The sequence below is a fragment of the Chiloscyllium punctatum genome, chromosome 25 (assembly GCF_047496795.1).
Source record: "Chiloscyllium punctatum isolate Juve2018m chromosome 25, sChiPun1.3, whole genome shotgun sequence".
Taxonomy (NCBI): Eukaryota; Metazoa; Chordata; class Chondrichthyes; order Orectolobiformes; family Hemiscylliidae; genus Chiloscyllium; species Chiloscyllium punctatum.
This window is the reverse complement of record NC_092763.1, coordinates 64,360,715-64,381,098: the sequence shown is the minus strand read 5'-3', so window position 1 is coordinate 64,381,098 and position 20,384 is coordinate 64,360,715. Positions and strand designations below refer to the sequence as shown.

The 20,384-nt window shown below is 43.9% G+C and overlaps 1 protein-coding gene across 6 annotated transcripts in view; it reads right to left on the bottom strand.

Moving 5' to 3' along the window:
• The window catches only part of nexmifb (neurite extension and migration factor b), a 314,997-nt gene that overhangs the window by 96,296 nt on the left and 198,317 nt on the right, over window positions 1-20,384 (bottom strand). The window lies entirely within an intron of this gene.

Below are 20,384 nucleotides of genomic sequence, written 5' to 3'. Positions count from 1 at the left end.
ACATCCTTGTAAAGCTTTTCTGAACCCTCTCAAGTTTCAAAATTCTGTGTTTTGACGGAAAAGAGAAGTATTGAGAATATTTCTTTCAAAGGTTCCGAATACCAATCTTATTCCCATAGTCGATGCAGCACAGTCCATTTTGGAGTAAAGCCCTTCTCCTATGCTTATACATTGCAACCTCAAGACAATCCTGAAGCTTCCAATTCTGACAAAAGTATTGCTGTTCACTCCACTCACAGTTTCCATTCCACAACTCAGATACATTTTGCCAATTAAATGCCAGGCAAGGTTTGATGCGTGTTGCAGGCCCTCACCCACCTGGCATTGGACTATCAATCTTTCAAAAGGAACCTCCCACCCAGCAGAGAGACCTCCAATCATCACATCATCAGCCTCATCTTGGTTTCAAACACACTTTCTTTTCCTTCGTAATATGGTGGCTCAGTGGTTAGCACTGCTGCCTCACAGCATCAGGGTACCAGGTTCAATACCGGCCTCGGGTGACTGTCTGCATGCAGTTTGCACGTTCTCCCAGTGTCTGCGTGAATGTCCTCTGGTTTCCTCCCACAGTCCAAAGATGTTGAGGTCAGGTGAATTGGCCATGCTAAATTGCCCATAGTGTGAGGTGCAATGGTTAGAGTGAAATGGGTCTGAGTGGATTACTCTTCGGAGGGTCGGTGTGGACTGGTTGGGCCGAAGGGCCTGTTTCCACACTGTAGGGAATCTAACCTAATTTAAGTTATGTTTATTTTTACATTAAAGAACTTTGAAATAAAAGTAACTCTAAATGTTCAGGGTTAACTGCATCTAAAAACATTCACGCATGCTCTGTAGTGTCTATAATGAGGTCAGCCAAGTGAACCTCACAGAATATTAGTTTCTTGATGGGGGCTATTAATCTAGTCTAATCAGCAATTCCTGGATGACAGATATATACAGGGGTGTCAGAAGTTCAGCTTACTCTGAGAGCTGGCTCTGAGGGAGCTGGACCAGTGTCAAGTGCTATCCACGCGTAAATAAAGGGTGACTTGGTGACAGGATACCAGCTTCTGTGGTATTATTTCAGCTCAAAGCAGCAGCTCAAATTCCACCATGACAAACTGCATTACTGAATACAATATTAATTAATATAAAAAACCTACCAGCTTTTAGTAAATATTTAGCTTCCAAAGGATCTCTCAATAAGCTAAGTTCAGTTATAAATGACAGCAAACCAATAAAAGTTTTAATATCCACTTTGAACACATATGGATATGTGGAAAAGTAAATCCTTCAGTATCAGATTTGCAATAGTTCTTTTTTCCTAAAAACCTTACTAGAATCGAGGGAGAGAGAAAGATCGGAAAAGGATCGGATGTAATTGTTTTGAAATTGGAAGTTAAGCTGCTACTGAATTACAAATTGCAGTATGGCTTGGATACTTGAGTTCAGTGGTGCCAATTGCTGTGATCTGACCATTTTGATATGCTTTGGATGCTAAATCACACTGCCCTACATCTACATGTACAATATTATAACCCGGGGTTGAAATAATAATAGCTCAACGTGACTTGAAACAGATATGTGTCACCCATATATGTACTTAGTTAATATCTCTGACCTATTTAACATTGATAGGGTGAGGCTCAAAACCAATTTTTATATTTTCCCATAAGGTGAACATCTAAGAAAAATTCACTTAGATCAATCAGTGCAACTTTGAAATAATGATAAAACATAAAGTCTATGCTTTGCTTCCCCATATCAGCAAGCTAACTTACATCATTTAAACCAAAGATGTTCAAATTATCCTCCAGCATCTCAAATGCATCACCCTTAATTGTTAATGGTTTCCCTTTAATATATCCAATTGTTTCTACATCCTTTCTCTTTCAAAAAGCCAAAACTGACAATCCCTTACTGAAAAGTAAAACTCAATGATCATACTTGGTAACGACCCATGCTGAGCTAAAATCTCTAGAGTTGCAGCAATGAAAATGAAAATTGCAAATATAATAAACTACTTTTCATTGTCACCACTTCACCAGTTCATCTCATCTGAAATCTTAAGCTTCATTCCCCTGCATTAAAATCCTGCGATTTTGACTGTTCAAGAGCTAAGTTTAGCACAAGTAACATTTGAACATATATCAATGTGCCCTTGTATGGTCAATGATCATGAATTAAAACAAGTTTATAAACTTCTTTTGACAATTCTGTTCAAAATATAAACATAAATATGACGAACACAATGATTTATATGAGCATATTTGTTTTGTACTTAAAAACAGCCAAACCTGTGCTGTACTGTGATCCACAAAAGTAAAGAACTTACATTTTTGGATATCTCAGTCACCTATACATAAACTTAATGCATAAAAAGACAACAAAACTTAAACAGCCATATGATTCCAAGTGATGCTGATTCGAATAGAATAGCAATTTATTTCACATTATTTTTTTACAAAAGAAATACAGTGAAAAGTTTTATAAGTCACCAAACCAGGTTGCCTGCATGCTAACTTTCAGAGAGTGGTATTAATGACAGAAGTCATAGAGAAGAGAAAAGCAAAAATTAAGATGGAGTTCATCTCAAATCAATTTTAGTTTGGGGAAAGTTGATTAAGATGACGAACGCTGGAATACCCGAGAGACACCGTCGAAGAAGATCTCCACATTGACGAGATCTCCAGGCTGGGACAAGACCTGAGAGTCATAAAGTCATAGAGATGTACAGCATGGAAACAGACCCTTCAGTCCAACCTGTCCATGCCGACCAGATATCCCAACCCAATCTAGTCCCACCTGCCAACATCCGGCCCATATTCCTCCAAACCCTTCCTATTCATATACCCATTCAAATGCCTCTTAAATGCTGCAATTGTACCAGCCTCCACTACATCCTCTGGCAGCCCATTCCATACACGTACCACCCTCTGCGTGAAAAAGTTGCCCCTTAGGTCTCTTTTATATCTTTCCCCTCTCACCCTAAACCTATGCCCTCTAGTTCTGGACTCCCCAACCCCAGGGAAAAGACTTTGTCAATTATTCCATCCATGCCCCTCATAATTTTGTAAACCTCTATAAGGTCACCCCTCAGCCACTGACGCTCCAGGGAAAACAGCCCCAGCCTGTTCAGCCTCTCCCTATAGCTCAAATCCTCCAACCCAGGCAACATCCTTGTAAATCTTTTCTGAAGCCTTTCAAGTTTCACAACATCTTTCCGATAGGAAGGAGATCATTAGGAGAGCAGAACTCTCCTGCACTTTCTCAAATAGTGCAGGAGCAGGCTTGTACACCCTTCAAATCAGACAGACATCATTTCAATTGAATCTCTCAATGGAAGACTAACACCTCTAATAATTCAATACTCCTTCAGTTCAGCGGTGAAGTGTCAGTCTAGGTTATATCAAGTACGACAGTTGTGTTTCAATCCAAAAACTGTGAGATTCAGAGGCAGAAGTGTTAGATCTAACAGATGCAGGCTTTCGTACTGTTTGCTGTAATTGCACTGTAATATATAATAGAAGAAGTAGGATTTACGAAAGGGAAATCATGCTTGACAAATCTACTGAAATTCTTTGAGCGGAATTGATAAGGGAAGTGGTTTATTTGGAATTTCAGAAGGCTTTCGATCAAGTCCCACATAAGAGATTAATGTGTAAAATTAAAGTGCATGGGACTGAGGACAGTGAATTGAGGTGAATAGAAAATTGATTAGCAGATAGAAAACAAAGAGTAGGAATAAATGGGTCTTTTTCTGAATGGTAAACAGTGACTAATGGAGTACTGCAGGGATTGTTACTCGGACTCCAGCAATTCACATTATATATGAATGATATAGATGAAGGAACTGAATATAATATTTTAAAGTCTACAAATGACAAAAAACTGGTTGGAAGGGAATGCTGTGAGGAGGATGCAGAAATGTTGTAGAGTTATTTGGACAGGCTGAGTGAGTGGGCAAATGCACGGGCAGATGCAGTAAAATGTGGATAAATGTGAGGTTAGCAAAATTAGGAAGGTGGATTATTATTTAAGTGGCTGTAAGTTGAGAGCAGAACGTTCAACAAGACCTGGGTGCCTTTTCATGTACCAGTCACTGAAAGTAAACGTGCAGGCAGTAAAGAAGGCCGTATGTTGGTCTTCATAGTGAGAGGATTCAACTACAGGAACAAGGACATCTTGCTGCAATTATACAGGCATTGGTGAGGCCACTCCTGGAATACTCTGTGCAGTTTTGGTCGCCCCATCTGAGGAAGGATGCTCTTGATATTGAGGAGGTGCAGCGAATATTTGCCAAATTGATTCCTGGGACTGACATATGAGATGAGATCGAGTCAGTTAGGATTTAATTCACTGGAGTTTAGAAGAATGAGGTTAGATCTCTTAGAACTCTCTAAAATACTAACAGGACCGGACAGGTTAGATGCAGGAAGGATGTTCCCGATGGTGGGGCAGTAAAGAACCTGTATGAGGATAAAAGGTAAACCTTTTAGGACTAAGATGAGGAGAAATTTCTTCACCCAGAGCATTGGTAAAAGTGAGGGCTGCAGATGCTGAAGATTAGAGTCAAGACTAGGATGGTGCTGGAAAAGCACAGCAGGTCAGGCAGCACCGAGGTACAGGAAAAGCAACGTTTCGGGCAGGACCCCTTCATCGGGAATGAGGCTGGAAGCCTCGAGGGTGGAGAGATAAATGGGAGGGGGTGGGGCTTGGGAGAAGGTTGTTGAGAGTGCAATAGGTGGATGGATGAAGGGGTAAAGGTGATAGGGTCAGAGAGGAGGGTGGAGCAGATAGGCTAGAAGGAAGATTTACAGGTAGGACAGGTCTTGAGGATGGTGCTGAGCCAGATGTTTGGAAATGGAGTAAGGTGGGGGAAGGGGAAAATGAGGAAACTGTTGAAGTCCACATTGATGCCCTGGGGTTGAAGGGTTCCGAGATGGAAGATGAGGCGTTCTTCCTCCAGGCATCGGGTGGTGAGGGAGCGGCAGCAGAGGAGGCCTAGGACTTGCATGTCCTCGGCAGAGTGGGAGGGGGAGTTGAAATGTTGGGCCACATGGTGGTGGGGTTGATGGGTGCGAGTGTACCGGAGAGGTTCCCTAAAGCGCTCTGTGAGAAGGCGTCCAGTCTCCCCAGTGTAAAGGAGACTGCATCGGGAGCAACAGATACAATAAATGACATTGGTGGAAGTGCAGGTGAAACTTTGATTGATGTGGAAGGCTCCTTTAGGGCCTTGGATGGAGGTGGGGGGGGGGGGGGGGGGGGGGAGGTGTGGGCGCAGGTTTTGCAATTCCTGTGGTGGCAGGGGAAGGTGCCAGGACGGGAGGGTGGTTTGTTGGGGGGCATGGACCTGACCATGTAGTCACGGAGGGAATGGTTTTTGTGGAAGGCAGATAGGGGTGGGCTGGGAAATATATCCCTGGTGGTGGGGACGTTTGTAAGTAGCGGAAATGTCGGCGGATGATGCAGCTTGTGCAGAGGTTGGTAGGGTGAGCACCAGGAGGGTTCTGTCCTTGTTGCAGTTGGAGGGGTGGGGTTTGAGGGCAGGATGTGGATGAGACGCATGGGAGGGCATCTTCAACCACGTAGGAGGGGAAATTACGATCTTTAAAGAAGGAGGCCATCTGGTGTGTTCTGTGGTGGAACTAGTCCTCCTGAGAGCAGATACGGCGAATGCGGAGGAATTGGGAATACGGGATGGCATTTTTGCAGGAGGTAGGGTGGGAAGAGGTGTAATCCAGGTAGCTGTGGGAGTCAGTGGATTTGTAAAAAAATGTCAGTGTTGAGTCGGTCGTCATTGATGGAGATGGAGAGGTCCAGGAAGGGGAGGGAAGTGTCAGAGATAGTCCATAGGAATTTAAGGTCGGGGTGGAATGTATTGGTGAAATTGATGAACTGCTCAACCTCCTTGCAGGAGCTCGAGGTGGTGCCAATGCAGTCATCAATGTTGTGGAGGAAAAGGTGGGGAGTCGTGCCAAAGAGCCGACAAAGAGATAGGCATAGCTGGGGCCCGTGCGAGTGCCCATGGCTACCCCTTTGGTCTGGAGGAAGTGGGAGAATTGGAAAGAGAAATTGTTGAGGGTGATGACAAGTTCAGCCAAACGAATGAGAGTGTCAGTGGAAGAGTACTGGTGGGGACGTCGGGAGAGGAAGAAACGGAGGGCTTTGAGGCCCTGGTCACGGTGGATAGAGGTGTAGAGGGACTGGATGTCCATGGTCAACCACAGGGCATCAATTCCTGATGAAGGGCTTTTGCCCGAAACGTCAATTTCGCTGCTCCTTGGATGCTGCCTGAACTGCTATACTCTTCCAGTACACTAACCCAGGGCATCAATGTAGACTTCACCAGTTTCCTCATTTCCCCTCCCCCCACCTTACGCCAGTTCCAACCTTCCAGCTCAGCACCATCCTCATGACCTGTCCCACCTGTCAATTTTCCTTCCCACCTATCCACTCCACCCTCTTCTCCAACCTATCACCTTTACCCTTTCCTCCATCCACCTACTGAACTCTCAATACCTTCTCCCCAGCCCCAACCTTCCCATTTATCTCTCCACCCCCGGGGCTTCCAGCCTCATTCCTTATGAAGGGCTCTTGCTCAGGACATTGATTTTCCTGTTCCTCGGATGCTGCCTGACCTGCTGTGCTTTTCCAGCACCACTCTAATCTTCACCCAGAGTGTGCTGAGCCTGTGGAATTCACTACAAAAGGAAATGATTGAGGCCAAAACATCATGCATTTTCAAGAAGGCCTGATGTAGAACTTGTGGCTGAAGGGATCGAAGGAAATTCAGGAGAGGATGGGTTTACTGTCTTGATCTCAATGGTCAGCCATGATGATGTTGAATGACAGAGCAGGCTCAAGGGCTCCAATAGCTTGCTGGTGCTCCTATCTTTTATGTTTCTATGTTCTATGTTTGCACCTCCTACTATCTGTCATGATTAGCTGTTAGTGCTCATTTACCACTACAAAGGTGTGCTTTGTTGTTTTGCTATATGTCCATGTAACATATACCACGGACAATGGGCTACCTATTGAGTCAAGTGAATTTAAGCTTATTTTCAACATAGTCTGTGATATTGCAGCCATGTAAATAGACTTATACACACAGTCTGGGCTCTGTGAATATGACGCAAAGTCTGCATTGTGTGTATACTGATTCTACAGTACATAAACAGAGCTGACTGACACAAGTATAACACAGCAAATGACTGAATAAACCACACAGGTAATATGGAAAGCAGTTGAAATTTTGGCATTTATTGCAACAACCATACAAGGCATTAATACAGTCGTATTAAACGACTGTACCTGGAGTACTGAGTACAATTTTAGTCCCCTTGAGGAGGAATGTAGTTTCATTGAAGGCAGTTCAAAGGAGGTTCACTAGATTGCTTCCAGAGATGACAGGCTTGTCTTGTGAAGGGATGTTGAGCAATTTAGGCTGTACGATCTGTAGTTTAGTGAAAATGAGAGGAGATTTAATTGAGGTATAGAAGATACTCAAGGGGATTGACAAAATGGATGTAGAAAGGATATTTCCTTCTGTGGGACAATATAAAATGACAGCTCATAGTTTTAGGGTAAGGGATAGCAATTTAAATAGAGATGAGGAAAAATGCTTCTTTCAAAGGGCGTGAATCTGTGTAATGTGTGTGGCAGATATTGGGACATTGAGTAAATTTAAGGATGATTTTTGTATAGTCATGAATTGAAGGATTATGAACAGCAGGCAGGTAAGTGTAGTTGAGGCAGAGATGAGATCAGCCATGATCTAATTAATTATAGAGTCATAGAGATGTACAGCATGGAAACAGACCTTTTGGTCCAACTCATTCTTGCCAACCAGATACCCTAACCTAATCTAGTCCCTTTTCTTAATTCATTCACAGGATGAGGGTGTCGCTGGCTAGGCCAGCATTTATTGTCCATCTCTAATTGCCTAAAGGGTAGTTGAGAGTCAACCACATTGTTTTGGTCTGGAGTCACATGTAGGCCAGACCAGATAAGGATGGCAATTTCCTTTCCTAAAGGACATCAGTGAACCAGATGGGTTTTTACAACAATCGACAATGGATTCATGGTCATCAATAGACTCTTAATTCCAGACTTTTTATTGAATTCAAATTCCACCATCTGCTGTGGCGGGATTTGAATGTGGTCCCCAGAACATTATCTCGTATCTCTGGATTAACAGTCCAGCAATAATACCACTAGGTGAATGCCTCTCATTTGTCAATACCCGGCCCATATCCCTCTAAACCCTTCCTATTCATATACCTATCCAGACATCTTTTAAATGCTGCAATTGTACCAGCCTCCACCACTTCCTCTGGCAGCTCATTCCATACACATACCACACTCTGCATGAAAAGGTTGCCCGTTAGGTCTCTTTTATATCTTTCTCCGCTCACCCTAAACCTATGCCCTCCAGTTCTGGGCTTCCCCACCCCAGGAAGTTTATTTACCCTATCCATGCCCTTCATGATTTTATAAACCTCCGTAAATTCACCCCTCAGCCTGCGATGCTCCAGGGAAAACAGCCCCAGCCTGTTCAGCCTCTCCCTATAGAGAGCAGTATTGCACGCAATATTTTAAAGGTGGCCTAACCAATGTCCACTACAGCCGCAACATGACCTCTCAATTGGTGGAGCTAGCTCGAGAAGCTGTTTGTCAACTCTTGCTCCTAGTTTTTATGTTCTTATGACTATATTACATAGACAGGGTGACTGAAAGCAAGGTGGGGTAGCTTTATACTGGAATATTAAAAATATTTGGATGTCATATAACTACCGAAAAGGCACAGCACAGTGTGGTCTGCAATTAATGGCTTTCAGCTCATCCTATTTCTCTGAGAGAGTAAGAAGTGCAGTTCTTTTTCCCCCAAAGCTTCCCAGTGCTAACCTTGTAACAGTGAATGCAGTTAACAAGGCGGAAACCTTGAAGGTAGCTATCTTAGCCACACCTCTGAGACGTTTAAGTGAGAGAGCTAGTGAAATGCTTGTAATGGTGCAATCTTTGACTGAGCATGCCCAATACTAAAGGATATTTTCCAGCAAGCTATTTAAATGTTAACAACATTGAACTAGTTCATTTATCTTTGCTCAGAGTTCTTGAATAGTTAAATCACAACTTTATAATTAGGTACATTTTTGTACAAGACTGCGTTTAAATTTCAGCAGCTCTTAAAATGCATTATCAGCAGATACCACAATAAGATTGTTCAAATATCACTCTCATAAAACTCACTTTCTTTACAATTCATGTAAAAAGAAACAGCTTGATGTGAACTTTTATCATGCACAACCTTGTCTCATAAAATGGTATGCAAATCAGATAACTGAAGTTTTTGTATTAATTTGTGAGATGTGGGTATTGCTGCATGGACCAGCATTTATTGACATCAATAATTGCTTTGGGTGATCTGTTTTCTTGAACTGCTGCCTCTTGAAACATTGAGATATTGATTAGAAAATACTGAGCAGGTTTACATTTTTTGCGATATTCTGAAAATAGGTAACAGGAATGATGAGAAACTCATCAATTACAAGCACAGTCAGAAAGTGTGACGCTGGAAAAGCACAGCCAGTAAGGCAGCATCCGAGGAGCAGCAGAGTCGCTGTTTTGAGCATAAGTCTTCCTGATGAAGGGCTTATCCTCAAAAACTTGACTCACTTGCTCCTCAGATGCTGCCTGACCGGCTGAGCTTTTCCAGCGGCACGGTGGCTCAGTGGTTAGCACTGCTGCCTCACAGCACCAGGGTCCCAGGTTCAATTCCAGCCTTGGGTGACTGCCTGTGTGGAGCTTGCACATTCTCCCCGTGTCTGCGTGAGTTTCCTCCGGGTGCTCCCGTTTCCTCCCACGGTCCAAAGATGTGCAGGTCAGGTGAATTGGCCATGCTAAATTGCCCATAGTGCTAGGTGCATTAGTCAGAGGGAAATGGGTCTGGGTGGGTTACTCGTGGACTGGTTGGGCCAAAGGGCCTGTTTCCTCCCTGTAGGGAATCTAATCTAATCTAATCATGCTTTGACTCTGATCTGCAGTCCTCACTTCCTCCTAATTACAAGCACAGTACAGACTGGTTGGGCAGAATGTCTGTTGTTGTGCTCTACATTTTATTTATTTATCAATATAAAATAAAAGTTAGAGTTTTAACAGGTCAATGAGTATGCAGGCTAGCACCACACTGTAACCTAACAACCACAGAATGTGATCAAAGAAGCATCATTTTTAAAGAAAAATGTTTCCCCCATTACATTTGAGTGAGGACTTACGCTGGAGTACCACACTTTGGTCAGTGGTGACTCTAGTTGGTGGTTTTAAATGAAGAACCTCAGAGAATTGGTAATTGAGACCATAACAGGAGCTAGATCCTGCCTTTCCCTGTCATACATAAATGCAGAAATGCCAGCTGATTTTCATAGCTGTTACCCACTCAGCTCCTGGGTTGGATATTTTGAGTAATTCTTTTAAAACTTTAAAACATTTTCAGTATTTGACATGGCGTTGAAAAATGCAGAGGTACTAAGAGAATAAGATGTAATCATGAAATATCCCAAACTTCAGAAAAAAATTAAAAGAATTGTGATAAGGAACTGTGATAAGACAAAGAACTGCGAATACTGGAGATCTGAAATAAGAACAGAAATAATTGGCGAAACTCAGCAGATCTGGCAGCAAGAAAGCAGTGTTAATGTTTCGAGTCTCATGACTCTTCTCCGAACAGTTCTGAAGAAGTGTCACTGGATTCAAAACCTTAAGTTGCTTTCTTTCCCACAGATGCTGCCAGACCTGCTGAATTTTGGCAGCAATTTCTGTTTTTGTACAAGGAAGTGTTAACCTGATATGAGATTTTTCAAGTCAAGATTAGAGTGGTGCTGGCAAAGCACAGCAGGTTAGGCAGCATCCAAGGAGCAGGAAAATCAACGTTTTGGGCAAAAGTCCTGATGATGGGCTTATGCCCAAAACGTCGATTTTCCTGCTCCTTGGATGCTGCCTGACCTGCTGTGCTTTGCCAGCACCACTCTAATCTTGACTCTAATCTCCAGCATCTGCAGTACCCACCTCCGCCAATTAGACTTTTAAAGTACATTCATGGAACACAGGCATCCCTGGCTCTGCGGCCATCCCTAATTGCCCTAGAGAAGGTGGTGGTGAGCTGTCTTCTTGACCATGCCATAGTCCTAGGGGTGTAAAACACTTCTGATGTTGTGAGAGAGTTCAAGGATTTGACCCATTGACAGTGAAGTAACAGCGATACATTTCCAACTCAGGAAGATGTATGGCTTGAAGGAGAACTTGCAGGTGGTGGTGCTTCCAAGCATTTGCTCCTGTGCTCCTTTTTGATTGTAGAGGTCACGGGTTTAGATGGTGCTGTTTAAGGAGACTTGATTAGTTACTGAAGTGTATCTTGTAGATGATACATGCTATTGTCACAATGAGTAGTGAATGTTGAGGGGTGGGGTGGAGGCTACTCAAGTTTCTTGAGTGTTGCACCCATCCACCCATCACAATGCTGAATTCTGCCTTGTTGATGATGTACAGAATTTGAGGAGTCTAGAGGTGAGCTACCGGTCACATAATTCCTAGCCTCTGAAGTGTTCGTATAGCCACAATATTCATTTGGATGATTCAGCTCATTTCCTAGTTAATAATAACCTCCAGAATGTTGACTGAGGCTGGGGAGGCAGGAGATTGGTGATGAGGGAGGGGTGGAATTCAGTAATGCTAATGCCATTGAACATCAGGGAGCAATAATTATTTTCTCCCATATTGGACATGGTCATTGCCTGGCACCGCTTAATGTGAATGTTACTTGCTGTTTATCAACCCAAGCCTGCATATGGAGTCAGCTTGCCTCAGTATCTAAGGAGTCATAAAAGCTGCTAAACAGTATGTAATCATCATTAAAAAAACTCCTACTTCTAATCCCACGAAAGACAGAATATCATTGATGAAGCAGCTGAAGATGGTTCTGCCCTGGGGCTACACACCTTCTTATTTCTCCTGCTGCTGTGGAGACCTCCACCAGCACCAGCTTCTGCAACTAGAAGTCAGCACATCCACATGCCATTCAGTGCGTGCTGACTTGCTGAGTGGCTTAGCTTGAACACAGCTCAGGGAAGTGCTATAGAAATGACCCTGGAGTGAGATGACCGCCCTCCAACAACCAGATGTCACTTTAAAAAGCATCAGTATGGAAGCAGGAGAGGAAATTGCCAGCTCATCTTCAAAAGGTGTTCTTAATTTTTCAACTTAAAATGCAAAAGAATGGCAGTTTGCATTTGCACTGTTAAATACAGTGTTCCTGCGCCAGCAGCAGTATCAGGCAGACAATCCCATTTGCAAATTAAAGGATCAATGTGGGTGAATCTGAACTGCCCTCTGAAAAGACCAAGCAATCCACTCAGTTGTATCTAACCATGACAAAGTCTGAAAAAACAGACGCATCACCTGGCAGCAATCAAGGCATCCGAAATGACAACAGAAAACACAATGGCCACCTTCCTAACATGTGAGGGCTTCTGCCACAATAGGGAGAGCTGTCTCACAGACTCGTCAAGCAACTGCCTAACACTGTCATACTCAGGGCATCATAACTTCCACAATGTGTCCCACATACTGCTATCACCATACCTGAGTATGTCCTATCTCACTGACAAGACAGACTGACTAGCGGTGGCGACACTGTTTAATACAATCATGACCTGAGAGTCCTCAACATTGACTCTGGACCCCATGAAGTCTTATGGTATCAGGTCAAACATGAGCAAGGAAAGTTCCTGTTGATTATTACTTACCACTCCTCCCCAAAGCTGCTAAATCAGTGCGCCTCCATGTTCAGCATCATATGGAGGATGTACTAAACTGGCTAGCGTGCAGCATTTATTAAGGGTGGGAGACTTCAATGTCCACCACAAAGAGTGGCTCAGTAGCATTACTGATGACAGAGCTAGCTGAGACCTAAATAATATACTTGGGCCTGTGGGAAGGGTTGAGGGAACCAATAAGAGGGAAATACATACTTGACCTTGTATGCACATATCTGCATCTTGCTGATAAGTTGCCCACAATAGTATCAGTAAGAGAGGCAACCGTAGTCCTTGTAGTGACATAGGCCCACCCTCGCATTATGAATACCCTCTGTTATGTTCTGTGGCAATATCATCATGCCAAACAGGATAGATTTCAAACAGATCAAGAAACTGAAGAGACCCATGAGGTTCTGTGGACAATCATCAACAACAGAACAGTATTCAACCATTATTTGCAACCTCGTGGCAAGTCAATAAGCCCCATTCTACCATAATCAACAAGCCAAGGAACAGCCCTAATTCAATAAAGGGTGCAGCAAAGCATGCCTGGAGTAGCACCATGCATTCCAAAAAAAAAGAGGTGACACCCTGGTGTACCTACAATACAGGACCACTTTCATACAAAACAGTGGTAGCAACATGCAACTTACAAAGGTTACAAAAAAATACAACTGGATCAGATCTAAGCTCTGTAGATATGCTACACCCAGTTACAAATTAAACAACAGCTGGTGGTGGAGACTTCACAAATATTCCCATCCTCAATGATGGGGGAGCCCAGTACATCATTATGAAGACAAGGCTGAAGCATTTGTAACAGTCTTCAGGCAGAAATGATGATTGGAAATTCCATTTTGGCTTCGTCCTGAGGTCTCCAGCATTACAGATGCTGGGATTCAGCTGCAAAAACAGAAATTGGTGGAAAAGGTCAGCAGGTCTGTGGAGAGAAATCAGAATTAATATTCTGTGTCTACCAACCCTTCCTCAGAACAGACCCAAAACGTTAACTCTGAGTTCTCTCCACAAATGCTGCCAGACCTGCTCAGCTTTTCCATCAATTTCTGCTTTTGTTTCTGATTTTCAGGATCCATGGGTCTTTTGATTTTTATCCAGGATTCAGCTAATTTGATCACTCACATGATATCAAGAAACAGCTGAAAGCACTGGATAATTCAAGAGCTCTCAGCCCTGAGAGTATTCCAGCAATTGCACTGAAGGTTGGTGATCTAGAATTAGCTGCATCTAACCTGTTCCAGTACAGTTATAACACTGGCATCTACAATGGCAATGTAGGAACTTGCCCAGATATGTCCTGGACATAAAAAAACTGGACAAATCCAATCACGCCAATTACTGTGAATCAATCTACTCTCGATCATCAGCAAAGTGCATCGTCAATAGTTGTATCAATACTCAACAATAATCTGCTCACTGCCATTGAGTTTGAATTCCCACTCAGCTCCCAACGTCATCACAGCCTTGGTTCAAACGTGGACAGAAAACTGAAAATTGAGGAAAAGCATGTGTAACTGCTCTGGATATCAAGGTAACACTCGACAGAGTGTGACATCAAGAATCCCGAGCTAAAATACAGTCCATGGGAATCAGGGGCAAGGAATCCACTGGCTGGAGTCATTCCTAGCAGAATGGAAGATAGTTGTGGTTGTTGGAGGTCAATCATCTTAGCCACTGGGCATCCTGCTGTAGTTCCTCACAGCTTTTTCCTTGGGCCAACAGTTCAGAGCTACTTCATCAGTCACCTTCCCTCCATCATAAGTTTAGATGTGGGATGTTTGCAGAAGATTGTGCAATATTCAGCATCATTCATGCTCTCTCAAATATTGAAGTAGTCCATCCCCAAATGCAACAAGACCTGAACATCATTCAGTATTGGGCTCATAAGAAGAAGCAACATTCACACTACATGCAATGACTATCTCCAACAAGAGAGGAGCCAACAGTCTAGTTCTTTTAGATTCAATGACATTATCACCCTCTATCAATATCCAAGGACTGCTGGTGACCATAAACACAACTGGACTGGCTATAGAATTTCTGTGGGAGAAAGTGAAAACTGCAGATGCTAGAGATCAGAGTCAAACAGTGTGGTGCTGGAAAAGCACAACCAGTCAGGCAGCATCTGAGGAGCAGAAGAGTCAATGTTTCAAGAAAATGCTGTTCATCAGCCGAAGTTTGATTCCATCCTCAGGCGACTGTCTGTGTGGAGTCTGCACATTCTCTCTGTCTGCGTGGGTTTCCTCTGGGTGCTCCAGTTTCCTCCCACAGTCGAAAGATGTGCAGATTAGGTGAATTGGCCATGCTAAATTGCCCATAATGCTAGGTGCATGAGAGAGATGGGTCTGGGTGGGTTACTCTTCGGAGGGTCGGTGTGGACTGGTTGGACCAAAGGGCCTGTTTCCGCACTGTAGGAAATTTAATCTAATCTAATCAGGAATGGGGGTGGGGTCCATGAGGGCTGAGAGATAAATGGGAGGGGACTGGGGGGAATGTAGCTGGGAATGCGATAGGTTGATGAAGGTGGGGGTGACGGTGGTAGGTCAGAGTGGAAGGTGGAGCAGATAGGTGGGAAGGAAAATGACAGTTAGGACAGTTCAAGAGGGCGGTGCCAAGAGGAGGGTTGGATCTGGGATAAGGTGGGGGGAGGGAGATGAGGAAACTGGTGAAATCGTGTGGTTGGAGGGTCCCAAGTCGGAAGGTGAGGTGTTCTTCCTCCAGGCATCAAGTGGCTAGGATTTGGTGATGGAGGCAGCCCAGGACTTGCATGTTCTTGGTGGAGTAGGAGGGGGAGTTGAAGTGGTCAGCCTCAGGGCGGTGGGGTTGGTTAGTGCATATGTCCTGGAGATGTTCTCTGAAACGTTCCATAAGTTGGTGTCCTGTCTCCCCAGTGTAGAGGAGATCACATTGAGAGCAACGGACACAGTAGATGACTGGATCAGAAGCTGGAAATGCAACATTATTATTAGGTCATCTCCTGTCAGTCCAGTGCAGACCCACCACCTACAAGGCACAAGTCATTAATATGACAGAATACTCTCCACTTGCCTGGATGAATTCAGTTCCAAGAACATTCAAGAAGCTCAGCACCATTGAGGACAAAGCAACCAGCCTGACTGACACCATATCCACCACCTTCAACACTGACTCCCTTCTCAAGGGATGGGTAATTAATGCTGGCCCAGCTAGCAAGGCCTACATCTCATACGTGAATAAAAAAAAACATTTTGCAACAATGTGTACCATCTACAAGATGCACTGCTGGATCCTCTGACAGTATCTTCCTCTATCACCTCGAAGAACAGGGGCAGTTAATATGAGGGAACACTACCAACTGCAAGTTCCCCTCTAAGCCTCACATGAAACTAACTTGAAAAGTCACAACCATTTTTCACTTTGACTGGACTAAATCCTGGAATCCCCTTCCTAACAGTAGCATGGTGGACCTGCACCATATGATCTAGAGTGGTTCAAGTAGACAGCTCACCATCGCTGTCTTAAGGGCAGTTAGGGATGGGCAATGAAAGCTGGTTTAGTGCATGGCACCAACATCCTGTGAATAAATATGAAAAAAAAATTAAACATGGGAAGCTCATTGATCTGAAGTAAGCAGATGCGGATGTATCTTTGAGCTAGATTTTCAAAGCAGCACCCATGATACAATTGTTTAAGTGTGAAAAAAGTTTATTTTTCTTCTAGCTGATAGCAGCCAGCATTTTGACAACTGAATGCTTTAAACTCTACCGCGTCCAACTTCATGAGCAAAATAGGAACCAATAGTAAAGGTGCTAAGGCATCACTGGCAACTTGCTGGTAAAGCTCTTCAAAAATGCATGCACTGCATTATACATTAGTAACATAAGACTGCAACTTTCCACATGGTGAGTTATTGATATCAACCTCACCATCACAGGGAGGAGCCAAAAGGACCAGCTGCTTCTCGGCAGGGAGAAAAGGAACAGTCACATTAGAGATTTATGCCAAATTTCCCAAGATTGTTATTGCACATCTCCCAAAATGATCCAGCAGCAAAAGGAACACAAAAGGATAAACATTCTGCAATCACAGAAAGTTGGAGAAACTTCCAGAGATGACAGCTTTCACCTGGCATTTTCCACCAAGCAGAGCCTTTGGACAGAAACTTATGGACTGTTCGATGTTCTGTGAGATCAATCACGATGTTGGGGGCATCCTGCGCCAGCTTTTCACAAACGGCATGTTTCTCACTTGACAATAGTGGGTTGGCAATTAAGAGCCATTAACTGCTTGTTGAACACCTTGTTAATGCCACACCTCACCTCATTAATATTCAGCTTCCTACCTAGTAAGGTCAACACTGAGAACAGTGGATAGGAAAAGCAGAGTGGGACCTGGCGGATTCAACTCACAGCTTGCTCCGAACAACCTCTCAGTTGTGAATGACCAAACTGCATCTTAATGCAAAGATTCCAACTGCATCATGGCACCTTTCCAATGCACTTATAGATCACTCAGAAAGCACAGACTAGCATTGCATAGTGCACTGCAACTAACATGGAAAAGATGCTGCAAGGACACTGTGTATGCAGAGACAGCACTGAGTTGAACTTTTGGACATTCTGCATCACAGGGTTCTCTTGCATAATTAGCACCTACCTGCATGCTTGCATCCCACAGGCCTTGTCATGCTGCCACTTGGTGCACTGGTACTTCACTCAGAGCCATAGGTCACCAGTACTGCCATTGTGTGGTACTTTTTTGCGCAGACACCCAGATAAGCTGCCTGCTATGCTTATCGGGAGGGATCTGTCCGGGATGGGATACATCTTGGTAAATGACACACTGAAATGTCGATCTATCATTTACAGCATGTGCCAGTCGCCAGTACAGAAAATATGGCACACATTCATTCAGCCAAATGCCCATGTCAGAAAATGGATGGGGGCGACTCCTCAGTTCAAGAAGTCAGTCAGTCCTCGCACAATTTGCGCAGCCTCCAGGAGATTTCTTGCGGTTAGCAGGCTGTTTAGAGCAACAGTAGTCAGGGGATCTCTCCCAATGCAGTTCAGCGAGTGAACTACAGTCCATTCTGTAAAGCCAGCATCACCAATCAGGGCAATTGCGTGTCTTCACTCAGGGAACTGCACTCACAATGGTCAGGCTTCCGATCAGTCATCTGTGAGTCTGCTTGCCAAAATCAGTCAGTGGTTTGATGTGTGTCCAAAGTTCAAAGTGAGGCAGCTGGAGCTGGCAGGGGAGTGAATTGTGGGGTAGGAGTGGAGGTGGAAATTTGATTGTTGGGAGGAGTCAAGGCTGTGGGCAGGAGGGAAGCAGAGCCATCTATAGAGGTGGAGATGAGGATGGAACTATAAGGAACTCAAGGTGAATGGGTGATAAGCAGAACTGAATCAAAGTTGGGCAACACAAGGAGGCTGGAGGGATAGCGGGGATTAGTAGCAGTGACCATCACTCTGCCCCCTGACTACACCTCCTCAATAGGGGGAGCACAGGATTCAGCGGGCAGGAAGGACATCTGTAGGCAAAGTTCAGTGTGATGGTTCTCCATATGAGAGGGAAATATTGAAAATGAATTGTCCAAATTGAATTTGGGAATCTCATTAATGTGGAAATTAGAACAGACGACCATATGAACTAGGAGAAAGAAGAGGCAATTCAGCCTCAAGAGTCTGCTCCACCATTTAACACTACTATAGCTGATCTCATCTCCCCTTCAACTCTACTTTCCTGCCTATTTTCCATAATCCTTCAATCCAGCATCAATTAAAAATCTATCTTCTCCATAAATGTACTCAACGTCCAACCACACACTGCACTCTGGAAGTGAGTTCCACTGATTCACAGCCTTTGAAAGAAGTAATTTCTCGCCATTTCGACAGAGATTACAAAAGGCCAAAGCTGGCTGAAGAGGAAGCATCTTTTTGTCCAATTTTCAAGGCTTCTGTGTAAGCCACACAACTTTGCTTCACCATTTATCATCTAAATGTCATGATGGCTTGTGCTGAATGTAGTGAGAAGTTGGGTGATGGGTGTGGCACACGGTAGGTAGGCACTTCCTTTTCAATGACATCGGGTGTTGAGGAACGGGGGGAGCAGGTGCAGCCTTCCAAAAAGGAGATTGAGAACATTGAGGAGGGGAAAGCTGCCGTGGTCCATGACAGAACTCAAACAGAACTTCACTGAGCACCCATTCCCTGGAGATGACAGCTGGGTGCAGCAGACAATTGTGGACTATAACATACTTTTCGTTCATGAGGCCAAAATCTGGTTTGCATTGTCAGAATGAACGTCTGCCTTTTGTTTGTGTTCCCTTTTCCTTCCTCTAAATAACATTTCCGATGTGGAGGTGCCGATGTTGAACTGGGGTGGAGAAGGTCAGAAGTCAGACAACACCAGGTTATAGTCCAACAGGTGTTTGAAATCACAAGCTTTTGGAGCATTGCCCTGTCACCTGACAAAGGGGCAACACAATGAAAGCTTGTGATTTCAAATAAACCTGTTGGACTGTAATGTGCTGTCATCTGACTTCTAACTAGAGATCATGATTGCATGGTCCAACTCATTGTATGTGTGTGATATTCCTTAACCGGACAATGACAAGCTGTGGGTCTATACTGGGCACCGGGGACAGGATAGCGCTGTCCCCTCTAGCGTACTCAGATGGGATGTAGCCATAAACAGGTAAAGCATGTGGTGAATGCACGACTAGGGTAACAGGATAGGGACGTGCGTGCAAGAGAGCAGCTATTCACCGTGGGCAGCATGGTTTCAGGGCTGCGGTGCCATGACATCGCCAACACCAGTCCGGGTGCACAGTGCCTTATAATGATGTTAAAAAAATCACACAACACCAGATTATAATGTACAGGTTTATTTGGAAGCACTAGCTTTTGGAACACCGCTCCTTCATCAGGTGGTTGTGGCCATATCTAGCCGAAGAAGGAGCAGCGCTCTGAAAGCTAGTACTTCCAAATAAATCTTTTGGACTATAACTGGTGTTATGTGATTTTTAACTTTATACACCCCAGTCCAACACCGGCACCTCCAAATCATGACAACCTTATAATGATGGCAGACACACAGGTGAGGCCAGTCTTTTATCAGATATCCACTGAGTGGTAAGTTGTTTTGAGAATGAAGCACAATAAGATAAGGCTCAAACTGGATGTAAGGGAAGCCAGAAGGGTGGTGTAGGTAATTCATTTGGCAGGTTTGGTAAGATACAATGAGAATTCTTGGTAGACCTCGTAGTGAAAAACCCTCTGCACAACCTAAAATTAGGTGAAAAAAATGAAAGATTAACCCAATGAAGGCCTGTTGCAGTCAGCTGCTAAAGGTCACAGCTTGTAAAACCATCTGGAGCGTTAGAGATCAATCTCGGCAGCGAGTCAGCAGTGAAAACAAGGGCCAAATGTCGCTATTAATTAGCATATATTTTATGAGTTTGACGAGAAGTTACTAATGGATAGAGTGGAGGAAATAGAAACCCCAGTTCAAAAGGAGTGCTCTTCAGAGTGTAACATGGTTATGATGTAATTGTTTAGTAGTACAGAACTGAAGCATTGCTAGACAGAG